This window comes from Psammomys obesus, unplaced genomic scaffold (genome assembly GCF_907164565.1).
Source record: "Psammomys obesus unplaced genomic scaffold, mPsaObe1.curated_primary_1811, whole genome shotgun sequence".
Lineage (NCBI taxonomy): Eukaryota > Metazoa > Chordata > Mammalia > Rodentia > Muridae > Psammomys > Psammomys obesus.
Window position 1 is genome coordinate 7,201,596 of NW_026590809.1, and position 24,894 is coordinate 7,226,489.

The following is a 24,894-nucleotide window of genomic DNA, read 5'->3' on the forward strand; positions in this document are numbered from 1 at the left end:
GTGTGATCAACAGCCTCAAGCTCCATGATTTCTCTGTCACAGTAGACAGTGTCTTTGAATTCTGAGCCAAAATAAACCCTCTATTTCCTAATTTGATTTTTTTCCTGGTATTTTGTCACAGCGATAAGAAGAATAACTAACACACCATCCTAGACTTAGTCCCTGGTGTGTCTGGATATACTCACTTCTTCTTTACTTTTGTCTATCTTGCTCTGGCCTTGGCTTTGAGTCTAATGCTCCTTTCTTTTTGTTTGTTTGAGATAGGATCTCATATAGCTCAGGTTGATCTTGAACTCACTGTGTAGCTGAGACTGGTCTTTGGGCTTCTATTCTCCTACTTTCAGCTTCTAAGCCCTAGGATTATGGGTGTGCACCACCTCACAGGGATTTATTCAGCACCAAGGATCAACCCAAGTCTTTGTGTATGGTAAGCAAACACTCGATTGGGCCACATTTGTAGCCCAAGCCTGGTTTCCCAAGTACATCACAGCTGCCCACAAGGTCAGCTCCTATTTTTCCCAACCACAGCAAACGTTTCTGAGAGACAAGGCTCTCTGCATTGTACACTGAGCCTGGGTGGGCCTCTCAGGCATGGTAGAGCTTCCTTACAACTTGACCTGATATCTCATCCGGTAGGTCAAGCTGTTACCAGTTCCATCAAACAAGTAGCCCTGTCCTGGCTGCTTACTCTGTCCTACTACTTAGGGGCTAGCTTTGTCCAGCTTTCCATCCTTGTGTTGACTTTGGCCCTGCCCCATCTGTGGGTCCCTTGGCGGGCCGTGTAGGTAAGCCTTCTGTGGAAACACATTGCTTTGTTAAATAAAAAAATAAAAATAAACAAAATACTTAGAGTTGTAATTATTATTCTGGGAATTCTACACAAGTGTTCTACCAGGGAGCCATACTTCCAACTCTGCTTATTTTTATTAGAGGTTTAAATGACTTTTCTCTGTGTTCTTAATATTTTCTGAAGAAATGGGTTGCCCAAGAATTGCATGAATTTCTTTTTTTCTTTCTTTCTTTCAAGCCATTTTACTTTCCATTTTTCTTGTTTTGTAATGAAACTAAGATGGCTCAGCCCTAGAGCTAGTAATGAGGCTGGTTTGAGAGTGAAGCAGTCAGAACTGCCTGGGGGGCTTTAGGTGAAGGAGTTCTGGAAGGCACTATGATCAGTGAGGATCACTGACCTGATCAGGACCCTTTGGTGAAGTAGAACGACCAGTGGCCCCTGCTAGTTGTTTTAATAATGGTTATTATACCACAGAATATACTGGTATAAAGGTTTATTATGCTAAAAGAGGAGGCAGGAGAGAGAAAGTGGAGGGTGCTGATGACAGAGAGAGAGAGAGAAGGAGAGAGAGAGAGGGGCATTTGGAGAGGCTGGTAGGGTCCTTTTATCACACACATACTGGTGGTGGTGATGACGTGGGAGGTTGCTAGGGCCATGAAATGCAGCCTAGTGGGACTGCCTGTATGGTAACACTAGTAACACGTAGTCACTTGGTTTCCACTTTGAACTTGTCTCCGGTCTCTCCTGGCAAGTCTCTGCTCTTAGGCTGTACCAGGCAGCTAGCTTTGAAGCTTGAGGAAGAAAATTGGCAGCGTGTAGAAAGGACAAAATGCAGGGCTGAGGAGATGGCTCAGTTCACGCAAGCATACACTCTGGAGTTTAGATCTCTAGAAGCCATGTAAATTCTGGGTGGGTGCGGCAGTTCATATGTAATTCTAGTCTCAGCTGGGGATCCCTGGGAGTAAGCTGGCAAGACCAACCGCATGAGAGAGTTCTTGGTTTGATTGAGAGTTCCTTCCTCAATGCATAAGGTGGAAGAGTGATTGAGGAAGATTCCTGACATCAACCTTGGACAGCCACACACGTTCCTATAAATGTACACTGAAAGACCCCCAGGGGGTATCTTTTGTCTGAGAGACCCCCTCCCAAAGATCAGCGAGTCCAGGCTTTCGGATGCAAATAGCAAGAGGCTTTATTGGATACACAGGTACCCGGGCGGAAAGTCACTCAGATGACTTTACGCGCCTTTCCGGGCAGAAAGCTGGGTTTTTTATAGGGTTTGAGCAGAAGCACTGATACAGAAGCAAAGCGAGAGGCATAGTTACAGGGAGCTGATTGGCTCTTTTACATGAAACCATAACATGAATCAAGTTGGCAGGGACATCAGAATTCCAGGAACTGGGTGGTCATAACAATTATGACGGCCTTGACTAGTGCCGCCATATGTTGCTTTTCCCAGGACTCTTATCTCAGCCGGACCACCTGTCAGATATCCCATGAGGGTGGTCAGGACAAAGTTGTTTTGTTTTTGGCTCAGCTAGGGCAGCCTTGACCGCAGAAATCTTGAGGGGAGTGACTGACTTAGCTGCTGGATTTTCTCAGAGTAATTTTTAGTTCCCATCCAGCCTTTACTATTTTTCCCAGAACTGTGGTACACTGCAAAATGGCATTAGCTATGTCTAACTCTGTTTAACTCAGGGGGATATGGGATCTTTCAACACACCTCTCAGATGCAAACATGCAGATGAATCATCTATACATACACGTGAAAGGCAGAAAAGCGAATGAAGATTATGGAAGAGTAAAGTATGCTTGCTTCTCTGGGCCTCAGGGTATCAGAAGCCTGGCTTAACAGGGCTAAGGAGAGAACAGAACAATGGTGCAGGTCCAAGGCTATGAACTGTGAGAGGAGGTACAGCTAGAGGCTTGACCCTGTTCTCTTTTTGAGGCTCAGGTGGAAATGAGCACCTCTTTTCCCCTGTAAGAGGAGGGCATGGGAGAAGGATCCTTGGAGTGTTTCAAGGAGAGCATTGTGGTGTAGGAGCCAGGTTCTTCCATAAACCACACAACTCTCCCTCAGGCCCAGCCAGGGCAGAGGCACCCTCAGCAAGGGCTTCTCTTCAGCAGGGGAGGTGTCCTCTAGGCCTGTACTCAGTGCTCCTGGTGACTAGGCATCTATGTGGGATCTCCTCCCAGCATCGCTTTGTTCTCTTGCTATTACCTACACAGTCCTGGAATCCCTTTCTCCTCACCTTTGTCATGAAGAGGCATTTCCACACTAAACAAAGACTTAAAGATTTCCACTTTTTAATTTTATTCCATTTTATGCTGCTCCCAGCTCCTCACTCATTTATTATCCCTCTTGAGCAGACAGCATGCTGCCAGGGCCCTGGGTACACAGAGATTGAAAAGACACGGTAAGACTGGAGCAGGAATCACTCTGAGAGGTATGTGGGGTGAGATCAATCCTGGGGCAAAGAAGAGAGGTTGATGGTATGGCTGGGGTCACCGACACTCACAACATCGGTTAGCAGAGGGTTAAATCTTTAAGTTATGCATTACTCAGAAGGCCAATGATCTGAGAAGGCAGCAGGTTTACCCAGAAAACTGCCTTTAGCTCATCTCAAGCCAGCAGGTTACAGGGAGATAGTCATCCCAGAGCTCAGTCTTGCCCCTCTGGTAGGTGGTCAGCCTTGTTCCTGGGATTCATGGTGACAGTGTCTCTCCTGTCATCTCCTGTATGTCTCTGTTATCTTCTGACAGCTAGGGTCCCAGGGACTCTGCATTTGGTTAGGGTCTAACTCTATTGTTACTGTATCCTTCTAGGTACCACGTGGGAGGAGCAGGAGTTAAATTAGGAGGAAGCAAACCACTGTCACCACCTACAATGTGTGCCTGCATATTCCTATCTGTAATACGGAGTACAAATGTGTCCGTGTGAGAAATATGTAAAAATGCCTCATATCCATTACTTTTCTTATTGTCAGAGACTGAAGAATTAAAAATTAGTATTTTTGGGTTATTGAATTAAATTTTAAAGCACAAGCCTGAATGAAGGCCAGCAAGGTGGAGACATGTCCAGTCACCTGTGGGGAGGAACTAGCCTTACTGCATTCTTTTCCTGAAAACTACAGATACAGTTGCTAGGCAACTGGCCCAGATGGCCAGGACAGAACTGTTTATGGACTTGGCACCTAAAATAAACCAATCATTTCAAAAGTCAATTTCCCTTACCCAATTATGTAACGCCAAGGCATGTAACCCATTGCTTGCAGTTTTGCCATTTAAAAACCTTGTTTCCCTAACCACCTGGCTGCATACCTCTCTGTTTCCACAGGGAGCTTACTACCTGGGCTCAAGCTTGTATCCAATTCCTGGTGGTCTTTGGGGGCCTCACAAACTGGGCATAACTATTGCTGTGACCAAACACCTGGCCAGAACAACTTAAAGGAGAAAGGTTTATTTTAGGTTACAACTGAAGAAAAGATACAGTCTGTCACCGGGAGCAGGCACAAACGCAGGAGCACGATGTGACTCGTAATACTGTCTGCAGCTGAGAAGTGGAGATAAGTGTTGACTATCTACTCATCCCCCGACTCTTTTCAAGGTCATTTATTTTGTACCCTTCAAGACTTGTTTTTTACTGGACTCACAAATAAAAGCTCTCATTGAAGGCAGCTTATGTCCTGTGGCATTTTTCTTTGGCTTTCTTCATTCTCATGGAAGTTTAGCCTGTTCTCCAGGCTTCTTGATTTTGTTTGTGGGTTGTTTCTTCAGAGAAGAACATTGGTACTTGTGTTTCAGAAAACCTGGATTGACAAGACACTGAATCTTGGGTACTTTGGTCCTGGGCTTCTTTACTTCTTTGTTTCGGAGCTTCCTGACAGCATATGGTGAACATCTTCTTTAGAGACTGAAAACCTTATGATTCGGCTGGATTTCTGGGGCCCCAATTGTGGAGGAACAGTAGTATCTGTCAGTTTGTGTTTTCTTTAAATAAGGTGAGCATATCCAGATTCATCCACAACACATTCAAGAACAGACTCTCTCCACTTCTCCTCGGCCTAAAACAAGAAGGATTTATTCTTGTTTTATTATTCAACATCTCGCACACTCTACCATGGGTCAAGACACCTTGCTGTGTGGGAAAACCTGTCTATCACCTCCACATGGCCCTTCCACTTTTCACCCAGCACACCAGCAGTTAATTCTGTGGCTGTGTAACTCTCACAGAAAATACAAAATTTGAACATCCACAGCTGGTGTCTGGGAAGTAGATAATCGGCTTCGTCTGGACATGACTGACAGCCTAGGAGGTGGCATAAAAAAACAAAACTGAACCCTCTTTTTAAAATACAGTCCAGGACCCCATTTGTTTCATGGGTTGCTGCCCACATCCAGGGTCTTTCTTTCCTTTTCAGTTAAATCTTTCAGAAATGTACCCAAAGAAACACCTAGAGAGGTGACTCTAAATCCATTCAGGTTGACGACATTAATCTTGCTCTCCATTAACAGGACTCCGGGTAGATCATCTTTGAGGAAATTACAGTTCTAAACAGTTAAATGTATGCGTTACACGTATGAGTGTCCTGAGTGACAGTTCTCTCAGGCATGTATTTGTCATGGGGAGAGCAAATGCAACTGTGGGGGCTTTTGGGAGGCCTGCTGATGGTTAATAATAAAGACACAGGACATTGTACAGTACAAGGCTGCTGGCTTGTTTTCTGGTGCAGTCCCTCAGCTCCCCATCTAGGTGCCACGCATCTTCCCTGCCCTGCTCCTGTTCCTCTTCATCCCTCCGACCCAGCTACACCCACTAGCTCTTTATTTATCAGAAGCCACATTACTCTCTCATGCAAAAAATAAGCTATTAGCATAGTGAGAGAGGTTACACAGTTTACTCGCTCTGAACCAATCAGCAGGACTACATTCCCCCTGGCAGCTGGCTTTTTAACATGATAATCTCAGAGAATCACCTTCTTGGGCAGGTGAGGAAGTGACATGTACGTACAGAAAGCAGCTCTCTCAGGCTGTAGTTAATGACAATACCATGTACCTCGCTGGCAGAAATTAACAACTGAGAGGACAAGGACACACCTTCCTAGCCAGATGATACAATATGTGTGGGGCTAGTTTCCCCAACAAAGTGCAAATGAGAACACAGCTGAGCTGAAGCCTCCTCTGATGACATTTATCTGGACTGATAAGCCTGTCTCTGGTTCAGGCGGGTGAGGAATGGGGGCCTGTGGGCAGTCTATTAGAGATACATAAAGTATTTTGTGACTTTGCAAGAGTGAACATTTCAGATTTCACGGCCATCTCCCAGGGTGTGGGACTCAGCAGAGGTATTAGTTGCTTTTTGTTGCTGTGATAAACACCACTACCGAAAGTGACTAATGGAAAGAACGTTTATTTTGACTTACAGTTCTAGAGGGGAAGGCCATGATGATAGAAAGGCCTGACAGCAGTTGGCTGGATTAGGAAGCTGAGAGATCCCACCTTCAACCGCAGACAGGAAGCAGACAGTGAACTGGAAGTAGGTAAGACTACAAGTTCTCAACCCCAGTCCCAGTGATGTACTTTCTCCAGCAAGACTCCATCCACTAAAGGTTCCATAACCTTCCCAATCAGAGACCAAGCATTTAGACACGTGAGTCCACGGAGTCACTTCACATTTAAACCACTGACAAGTTACAAGGTTGTCTTTCACACTGACTGTGATCTAGAAGAGTGTGCAGAATGGGAGCCAAACATGGTTTTGAGTTTATCATTATCTTTGAGCTCCACCCTTGAGACTAAAGCCAAACTACAGCCTCAGAATCATTGCCAGGGGCTTCTGGAGAGGCCCTGAATCCCTGAGGGCTTCTTATAACTGCTCTTCATAGAGTCTGTAGCCTGTAGCTGTCAGCAGAACCTGGATGTTGTAAGTGGTCAAACACTTACCAACCTTGTTGCTTTTGTAATGCGATTCACTTTAACTGGACTCTGCAGCCTGGCTGGATAGGCATATATCCTACCTCACTTTCAGCAGATGGCTTTCTAGGCTCACCTTGCTTTTCCCAGTGTCCCTGATGTCAGTGAACCACCTAAACCTTCCGCCTGTCAAGTCCTCACTGGCAATCTACTTTTGTCTATTGCATCTGGTTTCTATGACTGTAATCTCTAAGCTTTAGTGTTTCTCTCTGTAGAATGGGTGAGAACAAGACTGGTCTTGCAGAGGTAACTCAGAAGGCAGAATCAAATCAGAGAGGCAGCTTTAGGGATGTACTTATTAAGGAAAGGATGGCTTTGTCTTGTGGTCAAGTGGAAGTTAAGGCTGTAGTAGCTTAGGAACCCTAACCCCATCTCTGTCTGATGGGGTAGGCACACAGGAAAGATGACTCCATCTGTAGTTCAGATGTCTTCAGCTCAGTAAGGACTGTACTTGAGGCATCAGTATCTAGATACAAGTTTGGCCCCATTGTCCTGGCTTTCTGGGAGCGGAATTTTGTGGGATCTTGAGAAAAGGTCTATTTTATACATGGGTGTAAGGACAGTAATTTGTGCTTACACAAATAATCAATGAACTCTGATGACTTTAGAATATTTATGTTCACAAGTTTTTTGTATTTCTTTCCTGAAAAAGTAGATCTGGTTCCCCTCCCATTTGGGTCTGCATGCAGAATGACCTGAAGACAGCAGAAATATCGACATGGGGTTTCTGAGTTCAGGACACCGAGCAAGCTCAGTGGCTTGCTTTCTCCTCCCCTGGGTCACCCTTTCAGGGAAAGTTAGTGCCCATGTTGCGAGGAAGTGCAAACAGCCTGTGAAGAGGCCTTCATGGTAAACAACAGAAACCTCTGCTAGTTTCCTGACAATCCAATCATTATCTGTGAGCCAAAAATGAGATGCTGAAGAAACGAGTCATGTGATAAGACAAAGCAGGTGTGTGTTATCTCAGGTTTCTCTTCTTTTTTGTATTTGTGAGTAGTGTGTGAGGTGAGTGTGTGTGTGTGTGTGTGTGTGTGTGCGCACACACACACACACTATAGGCAGGAGTCACTATCAGGCGTCTTCTCTGATCATTCTCCACCTTATTTTTTTGAGGCAGGGTCTCTCACTGAACCTGGACTTCATTGCTGGCCAGGCAATGAGCTTCAAGGATCCACCTCTTCTGCTAAGCACTGGGATCACAAAGGGTGCAGTTGTGCTGGGTTTTCATGTGGGTGCTGGAGACTGAACTCAGGACCAAATGCTTGCACAGCAGGCACTTGAGCAACTATGCTATCTTCTGAGCCCTCTTTTTCTTCTTCTAAAGCAACCAGGCCATAATGGAGGCCCTACCTCATGACCTCATTTATTCCTAAAGCCTCTCTTCTAAATGCTATAAACAGGAAGTTTGGGGACTCAGTTTTCAACACGTGGGAAACACATTCAAACTGCAACAACTCTGTTTTTCTAATGTTCCTAAAGGCTTTAAAATGTGTAACTGACTTAACTGTCCAGTGTCCCTGTGTGATGGCCTATGGGCATCCTTATTTCATAGGGTGGGAGCTTTGCCCATGGCCTGTCCCCAGGTCAGGAGTGGTAGGGTCAAAGCTTTTGCCACTCTCTAGGACATACTGTACCAGCTTCACACAGAGCCCAGGGTCTAAGTGCTGGGAACTGACAGCTCATATTCTCTTTTCTTTCTTTCTTTTTAAAAAAGGTTTATTTATTTATTATATACGAGTGCTTTATCTTCATGTACACCTACATGCCAGAAGAGGGTATCAGATCCCAGTATAGATGGTTGTAGCCACCGTGTAGGTGGTGGGAATTGAACTCAGGACCTCTGGAAGAGCAGCCAGTGCTCTTACTGCTGAGCCATCTCTTTAGCCCCAGATAGTTCATGTTCTTAACATCATTGTTCGGTAAGCAAATGTAATACAGTGACTATGTGTTCCAAGCCTACCTGAAATACTTCCTTCAGGTGACCGTACCTTGGCATTGTCAACCTTCTGGGGATCCAGTGAGGCTGCAGGACTTGCCCAATCCTTCTCCAGAACCCAGTTGAATTTTAGAAGAGGCTTTTTCTAATTTTAGGGAAAATTAACTCTGTTTTGTCATTCTATTTGCTTATGACATCATTAGCTGCAGCGTGTTTGGAGATGGGGAAAGCTGGAAATTTTTCAGAAAAAAGGGAGATTCTGTATTTTCGGAAGGTACTAGGGGAAATGCTTAAATAAAGCAAAATGTCCCATTCCCTCTGTCTTTCAGTGGTTCTCTGGCACTGGAGTTTAACATGGAATTTAGGGCCTGCTGGCTAGAGAGGAAGGGCATTGAAGCCAGACAGCAGCCAGGTGAAGGAGCAAAATGTCTTGTCTGTCCCTGTAATACCCTCAACCAGAGTGACCTGTCACCACGAGAAAGGGGAAGGGAAAATTTCATTTCTAAATGGCTCCTTAACTTCAGGGTTGTTGGTTCTCCTCCCAAGGGTCCAGCCCGTGGGTAAGGACGAGGGGTCCAAGCTGAGGGAGTGAGAGGCACCGGAGTCACTACACAGACATTGGAGTAGGGTAAAACTGCCCCTACCAGTATCAAATGAAGGTCCTGGGTGGGGGGGTCATAACAGATCTTAGAGGATCAATTCTTTGCTTGACCCTGTGGATTATCGGGGATGCTGGTGGAGGGTTTAATGCCCGAGAATCCACAAATGAGTAGAATTGTGCAGGGATGTAAGCTGGGCTGTTGTCTGTCCTCCTCTCCCACGGCACTCGCATGGCACCCGCATAACCTCATAGCGGTTTTAGCGGCCTTAATGGAATGTGTTGCCTTTTCCCCTGAGAGAGCCTATGCAGAGACAAATTTGGGATAAGTGTCAATGATGACATGGACATATTTAGGGTCCCCAAAGCTCCTGATGCGGGTAACGTCTCTTTGCCAAATGGAGCTGGGCACGAGTCCCCTAGGATTAACACCCTGTAGATGAAGAGGGCCCAACGGTGCCAGAGGGATGCCAGCTTTACGGGCATGGGACAGATGTTTACATTGTCCAAATGACAGTTCGGGGAATAGAGTGCACAAGCTGGAGGAGGACAGGTGGAATCTGTGATGCAGGCTCCTTGATTGTTCTATGGGGAAAAGAGCCACTGAGGCAATAAGCTTATCCACTTGGGCATCCCCCCCTGGCTAAGGTACCAGGGGGCCCTGTATGGGACTGTACATGCTGGATAAACCATGGCTATTGTCTGTTACCCGGCATGAGTCTTAGGGCATTGATCATATTGTTGATGAGAGGAGGGAAAGATTGAGGGTGGGTCAGGGGCAGCACTCGAACCATTTGTATAGCATAATTGCTGTAAGAGAAGATATTAAGGGGCTCTTGCTGGGAGAGTTCTAGAGCCTTAAGAATAGCCAGAAGTTCTCCCAACTGGATTGAGTGTGGGTTGAGGAAGGGAGTGGGGAGGTTTGGAGAGGCCAGAGATGTCATGGGCCGTGATGTCATCATAAAAGGCACAATCATCAGGACAACATTCATGGCACTGAAGAGGTCCTGGCTCCATAGAGACCTCAGCTACCAATGGAGAAAGGATGTTCCTGTCATGGTCCTCCCATCTAACAGGGTGTTTGACCTGGTGAGTGGTTTGTAAGCCACCAACTCCCTTGATATTGGGGTCAGGCCTATAGGAGCAAGCCGTGAGGTGGGAGGCATCATTAGAAGAGACAATGGTAGCATCCTCCTCAGTATCCACAATACCTCTGATCTGGACCCCATTTAGGAACACAGTAATTCAAGAGTAATACTCAAAGATGGGAAGAGTCCATTGAATGTGGGGGGTTTCCCCTCTTACTGGGGAGGGCTGAGAGTTGCCCCATGGGAAAGTTTAGAGGAGGGGCAGATGTGCAGTCATTAGCCCAATGATAGCATTTGCAGCATCAAGGGCATGAGGCTCCCCTTGGGCAGGCGTGGTGGAAATGGCCTGGCTGGCTGCACCCCCAGCATGGTTTTTGAGAAGGTTGTCTGTCAATAGCCAGGGTCTGCAAAGAGGCCGCAAGAGCCTCGAATGGTGCCATCATGGGGCTAATATATTTGGTGGCAGTGATCCACTTATGGATATCTTCATTGTGGAAGGCCACAATGGCATTGCAGGCTGCAGTGGAGGCTCCTTCCCAAGCAAGCTGTTTAATCAGAGCCTCTCTAGCTGGACCAAGGGAGTACCTCGGTCTACCGACTCTGTCACATGAGTAAGGAAGTCAGTAAGGCCCTGGTCTGAGGGACCTTGTACATGGTTGTGGAAAAAAGTCTCTGGCTTGTTAGGAAGGCATGTCTTAGGGCCTGTAAAGAGATGGATTTGACTTGTCAAAGTACCCATGAAGGCCAATGGTGGCCTGGGGGACAGGGTCCATGTAAGAACCCATACTCGTAAGCATGTCTAGGAAAGTAGGAATCCCGAGTTGGGGTTGCTTTGGGCCTGGGATTCGGTCAGGTCGTTATAGGCTGTTTTTCATTGAAGAACTCACTAGGAGCATGTACCCCCTTTAAGAGGGAATACCAGTCATAATGGGTTTGCAAGTGAATAGCCCATTGTAGAAGAACCTGGTCAAAACAGAGGGAGCTCACCAGCTCTAGGGCCGCCTTCTGAATGAGGGCCAAATCAGCAAGTGGGTGGGATAACAGGGCCGGGCGGCCACGTCATGTCTAACATTAACAGGGTAGGCCGTAGCTGGAGGGCAGCGTGGTGGAAGTTCTACCCCATTGGCATTAGGTGGGGGGTTTGTGGTTGGTGAGTGAGAGTGGGGGGACAAGGGATGAGAGGTGGGGCTGTAGGAGGAAGAGGGTGGTGTTGTATCATGGAGGAGTGATAAGGGTGGAGTTCTGCCCAGTGTCTGTGTACTGACTCTCACCCCCTTGGGCTGGACCCCCGCTCCTCACCCACGGGCTGGGCTCTTGAGGGGGGGACCAACACAGGGTGTTATTAAGCAGAGAGACGAAGGACAGCTCATAGCTTGTAGGAGAGGAAGGGGCTCTCTAGGAAGCAGGCATAACCTTGGTTTGTCTGCTGAAGCTGGCTGCCTGTGTAGGTGTGCCTTCCACAACGTGCCACTTTCCCAGGCTGCTGATTTCCTCATCGCACTAACTATGTGTGCTGTGAATGCACGTGTGTATATATGTGTGTTTCCATGCATATTCTCACACCTGTATGGAGGCCTCAGGTTGATGTTGGGTGTCTTTCTCCATTGCTCCCTTTGAGGCAAGCTCTCTCAGTTGAATCCAGAGCAGGTTGATTTGACTAGTTTGGTGAGTCATCTTGCCCCAGGGAGCTCCTGTCTCTGCCTTCTGAAAGCCGCAATTCCAGGTGGGCTTCCGAGTCATGGCTCTTATGAGGGTTCTGAGGATTTAATCTCTGGTTCTCTTTCGCTTTAGCCACAGAGCCCAGCCCTAGCCTTTTCCCTCACAGTTACCAATTACACTCCAGTGAGTGAGGACTTTTCTATCTGAACTAAGCTCCACATGTGTGTGCTACTGGCATTTCTACCCAGGGATGGAGTGGTGGTTCCGTTTTGTCCTCAAAAGTGGGAGCAAGGGCTCTCTCAGCTTTTACAAGGTGGAAAGCGAGAGTTTTCTCATGGTAAAGAGGGCTCCAGTGGAATGTACCGCATTTGTGAGTTAGATTCATGAAAGGCACCCCAGTCCTTGAATTAAGGAAGCAGAGAAACAAGTCTGGCCTCCCTGAACTTCCCAAGTGTTAGAATACAAAGCTATGCCCTAGGCATGTCACAGAGAGACACAGTCTGGTAAGTCCTGTGGGTGCTGAGTCCATGCACTGCTACCAAGTTCCCAGGAGACACTGCTGCCACTGCTGCCCAGGGCCACATGAGGATAGATTTTGGACACTTCAATGCTGTGAATTTGAGGCCCTGCTGTCCTCCACAGCACCTTCCAACTCTCTCATCCAGCATGTTTTAGCTTTGACCCTGGACCAGGCTGAGACCAGAGAATGGAAGATGAGGGGAGAACGAAGTGTTTTGTCTGCACATTCCTAATGAATGTGCTGGGGAGATCAGGATTTGCATTCTCACACCTACTCAGGTGATGCTCTTTAGTTGACCTGAGAGCCACCCTTCCAGGGACATAGTTCCTTCCTGGGCATCATTGTTTCCAGTGAATGATTAATTCTGGGGGAAGAAGGGCATATGAGTGTCCTAGAATGCCCATGGGTTAATGTGAGGAATGAATGGACCAAGTGCAAAGAAGTGGTGCTCTAATGTAGCTTCATTTTTTTCTGTCTGTAACATGGGCTCATTAATACCCTTCTGGGGGGGGCATTACTGTGACAGTACAGGGTAGAGGCAGACATTCCCAAACATCTGTTGTAGTAGCCTTTAGCAAAGCTTCAAGCCAGAGAAAGTCAACTCAGTCTAGTTGGATATAGTTGCCTCTGAGTATACAAACAGGAACAAGTAAGAACCCAGAACAGTTGGCAGCAGCCATGGCACGACAGAAAAGAGGAAGCTTTTGAAAAGGGGTCACTTCTGATGGACAGACTGTTGCCAGGCCTGGGCTCAGCAGAAGCTTGGAATAAAGAAGTGAGAAGAGTCCGACCTCAGTTGACTGTCCCTTCAGCAAAAGGGCAGGAAAGAAGTAACTTAATAGGTTTTATTGTTTTTCAAACTTAATTTGTTATTCTTTCTCCTTTATTATTCTTTCCTTTATTTTCCTTTTCACTATAGTTCAGATTTTTTTTTTTACTTTATTAAAAATGTATTTGGGGGCTGCAATCAGAATGTAAAGTGAATAAATAAACAAATTTAAAAAATTTTTAGAGATTACAAATATCTATTATTATATAATCCAAGATAAATTATTAAAATATATGACTGTACAACAAAAATCCCTTGAATTTGGATCATGTAATATTGATTTTACTGTGAAATGGCATTTTTTTTCAGTTTTTTTTTATTAATTACACTTTATTCACTTTGTGTCCCCCCATAAGCCCCTCCTTCCTCCCCTCCTAATCCCACCCTCCCTCTCCCATCTTCTTGAATGCCCCTCCCCAAGTCCACTGATAGGGGAGGTCCTCCTCTCCTTCCTTCTGATCTTAGTCTATCAGATCACATCAGGAGTGGCTGCATTGTCATCTTCTGTGGCCTGGTAAGGCTGCTCCCCCCTCAGGGGGATGTGATCAAAGAACAGGCCAATCAGATTATGTCAGAGGCAGTCCCTCTTCCCATTACTATGTAACCCACTTGGACACTAAACTGCCATGGACTACATCTGTGCAGGGGTTCTAGGTTATCTCCATGCATGGTACTTGGTTGAGTATGATTCTCTGGGAAGACCCCTGTGTTCAAATTTTCTGGTTCTGTTGCTCTCTTTGTGGGGTTCCTGTCCTCTCCAGACCTTACTATTTGCAACTTCTTACATAAGATTCCATGGACACTGCCTAACAGTTGGCCATAAGTCTCAGCATCTGCTTTGATAGTCTGCAGGGCAGAGCCTTTCAGAGGCCCTCTGTGGCAGGTTCCTAACTTGTTTCCTATTTTCTTCTTCTTCTGATGTCTATCCTCTTTGCCTTTAGGGATGGGGATTGAGAGTTTTAGTCAGGGTCCTCTCTTTTGATTAGTTTCATTAGATGTACAGATTTTAGTAGGTTTATCCTATGTTATATGTCTATATGAGTGAGTATATACTGTGTGTGTCTTTCTGCTTCTGGGACAACTCACTCAGGATGATCCTTTCCAGGTCCCACCATTTACCTGCAAATTTCATGATTTCCTTATTTTTCATTGCAGAGTAATACTCCATTGTGTAGATGTACCACAATTTCTGCATCCATTCTTCAGTTGAGGGGCATCTGGGCTGTTTCCAGCTTCTGACTATTACAAATAAAGCTGCTACAAACATGGTTGAACAAATGTCCTTATTGTGTACTTGAGCCTCTTTTGGATATATGCCTAGGAGTGGTATGGCTGGATCTTGAGGAAGTGCTATTCCTATTTGCCTGAGAAAGCGCCAAATTGATTTCCAGAGTGGTTGTACAAGTTTACCTTCCCACCAGCAGTGGAGGAGGGTTCCCCTTTCTCCACAGCCTCTCCAGCATGTGTTGTCACTAGAGTTTTTCATCTTGGCCATTTCTTTAAAAAAAGAAAAAAAATGTATCTACGAAACTTTATTTTTTTCACACATCCAATTTTATTTATATTTTCTTTATTGTGAAGTTAATTTTTTCTACCCCCACAGTTTTTTCTCCCTCTTAATTCTTCTCTTCTTTTTTTGGGGGGAGGGGTGTGGACAGTGTTTCTCCGTATAGCTTTGGCTGTCCTAGAACTTTCTCTGTAGACCAGGTTGGCCTCGAATTCACCAAGATCTGCCTGCCTCTGTCTTCTGAGTGCTGGTATAAAAGGCACGTGCCACCATGCCCTCTTCTCTCCATTTTCCTTTCTTTTATGTAACATGGCTTCTATCCTAGTTTATCTTTAACTTCAGACTACTTTATTTTTGCCATTTTCTGTTCTCTGTTCATTTGGTGGTGTAGTTGTTTTATTGATACCCCCCCCCCATTGGTTTCTCCATCTTTTGGTTTGCCATTGTTGTTACAAAGGTTTGAGTCATCATCTTTGTGTGGTACTGGGATTAGGCCTTCAAGAGAAGGCTCCTTATCAAGAAGACTCATAAACAAAACCAGAGAGAGATATTGTGGTGGTTTGAATAGGACTGAACTGCACAGATGCATATATCTGAATGCTTAGTCAACAGGAAATGACACTATTTGAGAAAAATTAGGTGGTGTTGAAAGAACGAGGCCCGAGTCCCCCCATACCCCAAAAGCTACTAGTCCCAGGAACTAGGTCATAAGTCACTAATTCTGGAAAGAAGAAAATGGAGTCCCCTACCCAAGGAATAGCCTGGAGAAAACCCAGTAATATTTAATTATCATCCCTAGCAATGGCTAATCTGTGAATACCTGGAATTTACCCAGGTGTTCTTTACAGTAGTATAAGTAAAACAATTACGGTTTGGCTTGGCCCTTTGGGCAAACAATTTCCTCTGGACACCTGATATTTGCTAAATGTCAATCAATCATAAAACTGCCTAGCTGGAGTTCCCAATTTACCTTGCTGTAACTCTAAATAAAACTCTCTTCCCTTGGGCTCAGGGCTCTACACTCACCTGCTGGTGTGGGCCTGAGCTCAAGCTTGTAATAAAAAGACCCTACTGAGTTTGCATTGGAATCAGCTCCTTGGTGGTCTTTGGGGGCCTCGAGACTTGGGCATAACATCTCAGGGGCTTGTCGGGGATCCCCAAGACACCCTCCCCTTATCAGGACTCCTGAACCAAAGAACCAGCTGGTAAGCAACTTGTCTGTGTCTGTTTGTCCATGTTTCTGTTTTGAGCCTCAAGGCAAAATCTGTATGTAAGCTGTGTGGTTGGGACTGGTTAGGGTGGATGTGCTGGACCTCTGTGGGCCACAGGGGGCCTGGAAGATGTTCCAAACCCTTTCAGAGGGGACAGAAGTGCCCCCGAATTTCTGTAAAGGGAGCACCCAGTTTTCTGTGATCTCTGGATAAGGACAAGTGGGTGGTTCCCTCAGCGTGGTTTTGCTGTTGTCCTACTTTTGGTTTTCCCTGTTGCAGAAGTGGTGGGATCTGTTGTCTGGCTCTGTGTATGTTTTTCTGCCATGTGAACAGTGGGATCTGGCTCTGTGTGCATGTCTTTTTGGTTGATGGTCTTGTCGCTGCCTGTTTTTTTTTTTTTTTTAATTTTTTTGTGATTGGGACTGACGATATGGGACAGACTCCTTCTAACTCCCTAGACTTAATTCTTACCCATTTCTGAGAGGCTCTGCCCTGGCAGAGCTCTGCCATTGCTCTGGTCTCTGGACTGGCAGAGCTTGGCTGCTTTTCTGGCCTCATTGTACTGGTACCTTCTTTTCTTGTGTTATTATTATTTTGCGTGTGTGTTTTTGTTTGCTAGTGATGGTCTCAGTAGGCCAGTAAACAAACAGCTGTGTACCGCGGTGACTTTGCCTGCCCCATGCTCCCAGCACTACAAGCTGGGCCACCTCTGGTCGCTGGTGGGAGCATGTCTCTGGGCGGCACAGGTGGAAAACATCCAGGAGTGGGGCAGGCAGGGCGAGCTCGCCCAGGCTGATGGGCTCATTTCCACCTGGATGGCTGGGAAGGCCCAGTTGGGGAAGATGGCTGGGGGAGGGTAGTGTTGCTGTCACCCACAGTGCAGGGCCATCTCTAGCCCAAGAGTTGCTGCCCGAGGAGCAGTGCCAGTTGGACTCCCAGGGCAGAGGGAGCGAGCTCTGGTTGCTTAGGAGAGCTCCACTTGTGCAAGCCTCCCTTCTGGGAGGGGAAATGGCAATGGCAAACGTCCACTGTGGGGGTGCCCACTGCTCTTCCGGGGGTCAGCATGAGTGGGCAGAGGAGAGGAGGCACGCCCGGGGGTGGCTGCATCATGTGGCACCCGGGAAACACTGCCAACAAGTTCCAAACTTCTTTGCAGATTCAACAGCTAACAAAGTGCTTGAAATTACATCTGGATAGAGTAAGAAAAGTTTTGTCTGTCTATTTTAAATGTACGTATGGCCGTTACATGTTTATTTCTGACATCTTTAATGGTTAATATACTCTGTATATCTTGGTTATAGGTTAACAGTTATTGGATATGTTTAAAGTTTAAATTCAAACTCTTGTTTAGAACATATATATGTCTGGATATGTGTGTGTTACATCTATGAAAACACAGATATTTTAAAATAGCAACCATGTAGCCTGCCATGTGATGTGACTCTGCCATCTTGAAATTGCCATGTGCTATGGCCTAGGGCAAAAAAAAAAAAGAAATTACAGAACTTCTTAGTCGCAATGAATTTTGTTTATCATGCTATCTTCTTTTAGACTGAGAAAACAAGTCTCATTTTTAATTGGAATTGATTTTAGAGACTGAATCATTTACACTGGTAAAATTTGGTTTTGACTTTTAAAATTAAAAAATGTGTTTAAGGCTATAAAACATTTTAAAGTTTATCAGGTATTTTATACTAATGTCTCTATGGATTTTATACACACACAGACACACATATATAAGTTTATATAATTCAGGGTTGTGTTTTTGAGGCATGCTGTGTGATTCAGCCTTGGTTTGTGAAGGTCTATACATACGTGAAGTGTGTACCTGGCTGCCAGTTCCTGAATAACTGGATCAATGCTGTTTCTTTCTGGCCGATAGGTTTGATACGGCCAGAGTAGTTCAAGTACAGTTTAAAATTGTCCTATACTGTTCTATTATGTAGTTGGTTCTAAAACTTATTTAATTACAATGTTAGAACTTGGTCACGAGAAAATGTAAATGCTCCACAGTGTTATACCTTGAGAGTTGACAATACCACCAGCAACACCTAATGGCTACATTTTAAATTGCCCGCCACAGCATCTAACAACATGTGGCTAGCTACCATGCTGGTTCAGGGATGAAGAGGATGGAGCCATTGTTCTACAGCCATCTTTGTTGAGGGCTGTGTTCAGTGCTAAGTGCAATTTCTGTCCTTTGAGCTTTTTGCTGTTCAGGCTTAATAATGCAATATGGTAGGATCAGCAAGATTTGCCAACCCCTGAATGAATTGTATAATTAAAAGTTTTGCTTTGATTTTAGCTCAGAAATATATTTAAAGTTCTGCTAATGACTGCAGTTGGTTACAAGATTGAGCTTTACGTAGTCTCTTGTTTATATTTTCAGGGTTAAGCCTAGGGTGGGTAACTACAAAGTTTGCCTATATAGATCTACTTGAAATAGATACGGTCCTAAAACACTTATCTAAGGAATATGCCAGAATTAGAGATTATGGCATTCTGTTTTACAGGATGCAGTTTAGAGCAGATAACTAAAGATGGACAAAGATTAACTCAGATATGCTGGCCCTCAGGCTTATCATAGATATGATGAATATGGCATCTAATGTATGTAAGTTATATTATGACAGAGAGTCCCAAAATCCTGGCAGTAGCTCCCCAAGGTTTCTGAGAAGATTTGGGCACAACAACAGATGATATCAACTCTGGATTGTGCTATGCTAACCACTGTGCAAGACTGCCCCAACTGGCCCACCACTAGGGCCCAGCTCAAACTGTGGACACCTGAAGAGTCATTGTTTCATGTTGCTGAAGGTGAGGAGAGGCCATTCTCTTATGTTCTTCTTTTCCACAGATATAGTTTTTCATCTTCTGGGCCTGATGGCCGGACTGTCTCTGCTCGTGATACCATAAAACTATAGGAGCCAGAGACAGCTGCCTAGGTGGTGGACTGACTAGTCATCTCTGTCATTTTGATTGGTCCTTATATTCATTTAGGTTACCATTTATCCTTCTCAGGTCTCTGATCACAATGATGGCTAAGCTAAGCTACTGGTAGCTTTGCAAATTTGATCCACTGTTAGTTTATTATTCAACTCATTGGCTAGTTAAAACTTCTAGGTACTAGATCTTTTATTTAAAAAAAATAGGCTTGCCTTACTCACAGGCTTTGTGTTAACTGCCTATGACTTATGATAAATAACTGCATAAAAATATAAAGCTTATGCAAGATCAGAAATTCTAAAAGTTTAAGTTATGAGGATCTAAAAATAAATTGAGGCTCTAGGAAGATGTTTTAAGGTTGGTAAATAAAAGTTATGAAATAACACCTCTCTAAAAAGTTGTTTCAAAGTTGGTAAATGCAAGGAAAATTGGATGGTCTAAATAGGTATTTTAATGTTGATAAATGCAAGCTGTAAAATGTTTATGGGTCTAAGGTGTTTTAAGATGTGTGAATGCAAGTTGTAATAATATAAAAAAGTGATTTGAGGCATATTAAAAATGGGAAATATTTCAGATTTCTTTCCCTCTCTATGCTATTGTTGTGCTTATGTTGTTATAAGATTTCAGAAGTTCAGAGTTATGACATTGATCGATAGAGTTCTGATAGACTGATGGGGCACTGACTGCTTATTATTCAGTCACAAGCTCGAGATTTTAATTTCCCTTTGGTTGTCTTCTGGACATAGACTTAAAGGTGCTTCTAATTATGCTAAAAACATCTCTTTCTAATGTGTATATCTCTGACCCAAAGCCATAGCTTTTACTAGGTCTTAATGGCAGGAGTCTACTCCTGCTGTCTTGGAGACACCTGTTACCTGCTTTTTCTAAATGAGTATACCTGACTGATTTTGAAATGAAAATTTTCTCTTGGTCTTGGGATTCCTTACTTTCCCCAATTACTAGACAAATTTTAACTTCTGTCTCTAGTCTGAATTTGTCTCAGCAGATTTTCACCCATCTGACAGACTCTATTCAGGGATCAGCTATGGATTGTAAACTGAGATCTGTACTTGCTGAAAGCTGAAGTAAACCAGTCCAGCTGATGTAATGGCTCCTTGTCTCTTCAACTGGATCACTAGTTAGATGGTTTAGATAAGTGCCCCATTGCCTACCTTTTGACTAGCCTTTCAGCCTTCCTGGGTCCCCAATAACTTCGTCCTAATGTCAGCCAGAAGAAGCTACAAAAGAAAAGAAATTTGTTGCCCTTTATCTTACTTAACAGGCTGAAATGCTAAATCAAAAGGGGCTCCTTGACATTAGCTATTATCCTCGGGACCTGCTTAGGTGGAGCAGGAAATGGTATTGTAGCACTGGCTGTACAAAGCCAGAATTATAACAGCTTAAAGGCAGATATTGATAAAGATATTCAGTTCCTTGACAACTCAATCACCCATTTAAAAGATAATGTTAATTCCCTAGTAGAAGTAAGTATTGCAAAACAGAAGGGGCTTGGATCTCTTGTTTTTACAGTAGGGCAGACTGTGTGTAGTCCTTAGAGAGGAATGTTGCTTTTATGTAAACCACTCAGGAGTGATTAGGGAATCCTTAGCAAGAATAAAAAAAGGCTTGGAGAGATGCCTGAAAGAGAGAGAGAGAGAGGATTCCAAAGGATGTTTTGAATTCTGTTATAATAGTTCTCCTTGGCTTACGACCCTTATATCCACCCTGATGGGGACCCTACTCATTTTGATTTTTACCTTTTATGAAGGAACACTTGGGAGCAAAACAGTTAATGATATTCAGATCCTGTTATGAAAGGGTCAATCTGAAGGACACCAAGGTGTCATATCTGGAAGTCCATGATTGGGACTTCACATGACCATGAGAAGGGGGGAATGAAAGAACCCAGGTCTGACCTCTCCCACATCCCAAAAGCCACCAGTTCCAGGAACTAGGTCATAGGTCACATCTGCCATGCTCCTCACCACAGTAATTATGGACCAAGCTTCTGAAACTGGAAGCAAGCTCCAGTTAACTGTTTTCCTTTATAAGAGTTGCCTTGGTCATGGTATCTCTTCACAACAATAGATAAGTGATGAAGACAGATATCCATTCCACAGAGGTGGAGACTATAAACAAGGAAGTCTGCACAAAATACCTCAGTAACCAAACCCCTTTCAAGGTTCAGAAGTAGTTGAAATGTTGGATGAAGAATTCAAGTTTAATTGTAAAAATGATCGATGACCATAAAGAGGGTACAAATAATTAGAGTAATGAACCAAGGAAGGCAATGAAAGAACTGGATGAGAAAGCAAGCAACATGGAGGTGAAATTCAGAAATACAGATGATGAATGAGCATGGAAATGGAGATTTTGAAAGAAAAATTCCAAACAGACATGCAGAAATGAAAACCTCTATAAGTCAAATAAAAATATAGAAATTTAGACTAGATCCACTAGACTTAACACACATACACACACACACACACACACACACATGTGCACAAACACACATGACTGGCCTTATTTACTTATTATTTGTTTTTACAGATGAGGTAGCTGGCATCTCCAATCTGTTTACACAACTTCTTGAATATCTTCTTCTGATTGCTGAACCATGTCTCCAGCCCTCGTCCCTGTTTTTAAGGTGGTCAGAGCTAGCTTTTAACATATTCTGTGACCTCAGTCATACATAGGCCATGAACTATTTGTCTGTGTCACTGGCGCCTGGCCCTATTTGGGACCTTGTGAGTACCCTGTTTCTATGCACCAGTTTTTATCACACCAAGTAGCCTGTCCTCCTTTTTGGCTCATCTCAGTTGGTCTGTGTTTCTTCCATTTATATCAAGAAGGTATCGGGTGGCAGGAAGACCCAGCCCACCACTGCTGCCAGCAGCCGAGGAGTTCTCATCCATAACTATGCCACAGACAGGATGAGCAGCATGAATTAAAGGGAGTGAGTGTTATATTGCCCAGGCAATTCAATTGGCCTGCCCTTAGGGACCTCTAGGGTCCTGATAACGTCCTGTGTCTGTACCTGTGTCCTATGACATCATCTGGGCCAGGTACTTCAGGTCTGCCACTCCCACTCTCTCTCTTGCTCCCTTTCTCTGTTGGGGGGCCCTCTCCCCCCACCTCTGTCTCCCTCCCTTTCTGCCCTCATGGCTCATTCAGGCCCTACCTCTCTTCTGCTTCTCTTCCCTCAAATAAATATCTTTCATACCAGATCTGTCTTATGTGTGGCGTAATTTTAAATATATCATAACAGTGAGTTTACTAGGGCTTTAGACAGTGAAACACATAGGAAGATGAAAGTAACTCTCACTAGCTGGGTTCAAGTTTTCTCAAAACGAGCTGCATTTGGGTGTCTTTGGAAAGGTTGTACATATGATATTGTGGCTTTTTATTGCCCAAAGGGAAAAATATACAACAACATTTAAACATTAAGCAAAGCCTAAAATTTAGGTGAACTTTTAAAATTATGTAAAAGTTGGGGCTGGTGAGCTCAGTGAGTAGGGAGCTTGCCTAGTATGCACGACACTCTGGGTTCTAGCCGCCGTGTAACTAAGTGTGGTGGTACATGCCTGTAATTTCGGCATTTTGGAAGCAGAGACAGGAGGATTAGCTCATAATGGGCCTGTGGTACATAAGGCCCTCCATGTCTTCAAAATGTTTTAGGTGAAAACATATGTGTTGACTTACTTTAAAAACATAATGTGTGGTGTGTGTGTGTGTGTGTGTGTGTGTGTGTGTGTGGTGTGTGTGCGGTATGCATGTGGAAGTCAGAGAACACTTGTGAGAGTTGGTCCTCTCCTTTCCCCTGTGGGCCCCAGGGATTGAACTCAGTTTGCCAAGCTTCATGACAAGTGCCCTTACTCACGGAGCCATCTTGCAAGCCCCACTTCAGGTTTTTAATCTTAGATTTTCTTCTGTAAATGAAATTATAAGGTGTTTTTTTTTATAAGATGCACTGTTTAGATTTAAGGCTGGGAGACAGGAGTGTAGTGAGGTTCAAGCTCACAATCATTTTGCGCCTAAGCAAGCATAGCTCACCTCCTCTTTTACTTGAGGCACCTCTTGGAAGAGGGAATGTTGACTCTGCAGGCGGTGAGTGGCTTTATCTTCAGCCGGAAAAGCAAGCTAGAGCGGCCTCTTCCCCTTACAGTGTCCCCCTAGCGTCCCCTGTTTTTCCTTCCACTTTATGGACAAGGGGGCCCTTCGGCTTGAAAAGGGGGACATCCAAGACCCTAACTTCCAGAGCTTCCTCGAGCCTTCTTGGAAGTGCGGAAACCCAGGCCAGGGTCCCCAGGTGATGGCCGGAGGGAAACCTTGCTCTGTGCAGTCTTCCCCTGCTCCACAGACAGAAGGAAGTGACCACTGGATGGCAGTGTTGGCTTAGGATTTCTCCAGGTCGGGAGGCGGCACCACAGCCTTTTGCTACCCAGAGGCTCTGTCATGCCACATCTACACACATCAACTACCAGAAAGCTCACACACTAATATATAATCAGACTGAACCTCAGGATGAAGGTGTCCCCCGGGGAGATTCAAGGAAGGTACCTCGGTCTCTGCAGTGTTCTCAAAGCCAGGCTGACTCCACCCAATAGCTCAGAGGCAACCCTGGAATCTCATCAGAGATTGTGCAACAAAGTCTGGGTTCTATCTGCTACTCACCCTGTATCCAGACATTTGTTTTTGAAGGTCACTGGGTTGTAAAGATTCTGACCTTTTCACAATCCCAAACTTACCACTTGGCAGCATGAATTTAGACACTATTCTCTCTCAGCACTCTGTATTTTGGCTGTCTCTCTGATAAGGAAGCGGCATCCTTTCCTCTTGAGCTTTGCCACCAACTGGCTGTGTGTCTTCAGGCAGGCATTCAGCCTCTCTGAGCCTCTGGAATCAGGGTGTGATGCATGTCTCAGGTTTGTTAAGAAGCTCAAACCAAATGCCATTTGGCAGAAAGGGACATCTAAGCTGCAGAGCCCTGAATGCACAGAACGAGGCAGGAATGGGGATGCTGGGCAGAAAGAGGCCAGGAAGGGTCATGTTTTTGACAGTAAGGCCATCAAAACTGTGCTGGCTCCTCTCTGGTCCCCAACATCCAATCCCCTATTGGATGAACGGCCTCATCCAATTGCATCACAAACCATTTCCTATACAGCAGGTGGGAAAAAACTCAGAAATGAAAGACCTATTCATGGTCCCACTGACCTCTGCATACTCTGTAATGGTTTCCCTCAAAATCCAATTTCTCATCTTGATCTCTCAGACTTTCCCGGTGCCTGTTCTTCTTCCAGCGCCCTGCACTCCCCCCTCTAGCCCAACCTTCTTGCTCATTTCTTCATCCCTGCCTTGGCTTTTAACGTTTTCAGTTCCTGAGCTGGCTTTTCTTTGATTCAGGCCTCAATATCAATGCCACCTTCTCAGAGAGCTGTTCGGAACAGAGCCACATGGCCTAGGGGCCATCAAGCCCTGTGGCAGTATTGCTCTGCAGATTAAATTCCCTGTACAGCCTCACACTATCTGACCTTTCACTTCTTTGTGAATCTAGTCTGTGTAGGGCAAAAGAGGAAAAAGAAAAGCCACAGCCAGAGCTACCAGCTAGAACATGCCTCCTAGAAGCCTGCTCCTGAGACTTCTGAGGCCTTGTGTGTCCTGGCCATGTATCTCAACAAACTCTCATTTTTCCCAGTGAATTCTCCTGACTCGTGAGCATCGCTGTTTTCCAGACTGCTGCCTCAGTGCAGGGCATCTCTCTAGCTTGAGTAAACCGCCATCTGGAAAGATGGATTCTTGCCTCCTCGTTCACCTGCCTTCCCCAGGTCTGGAGGATC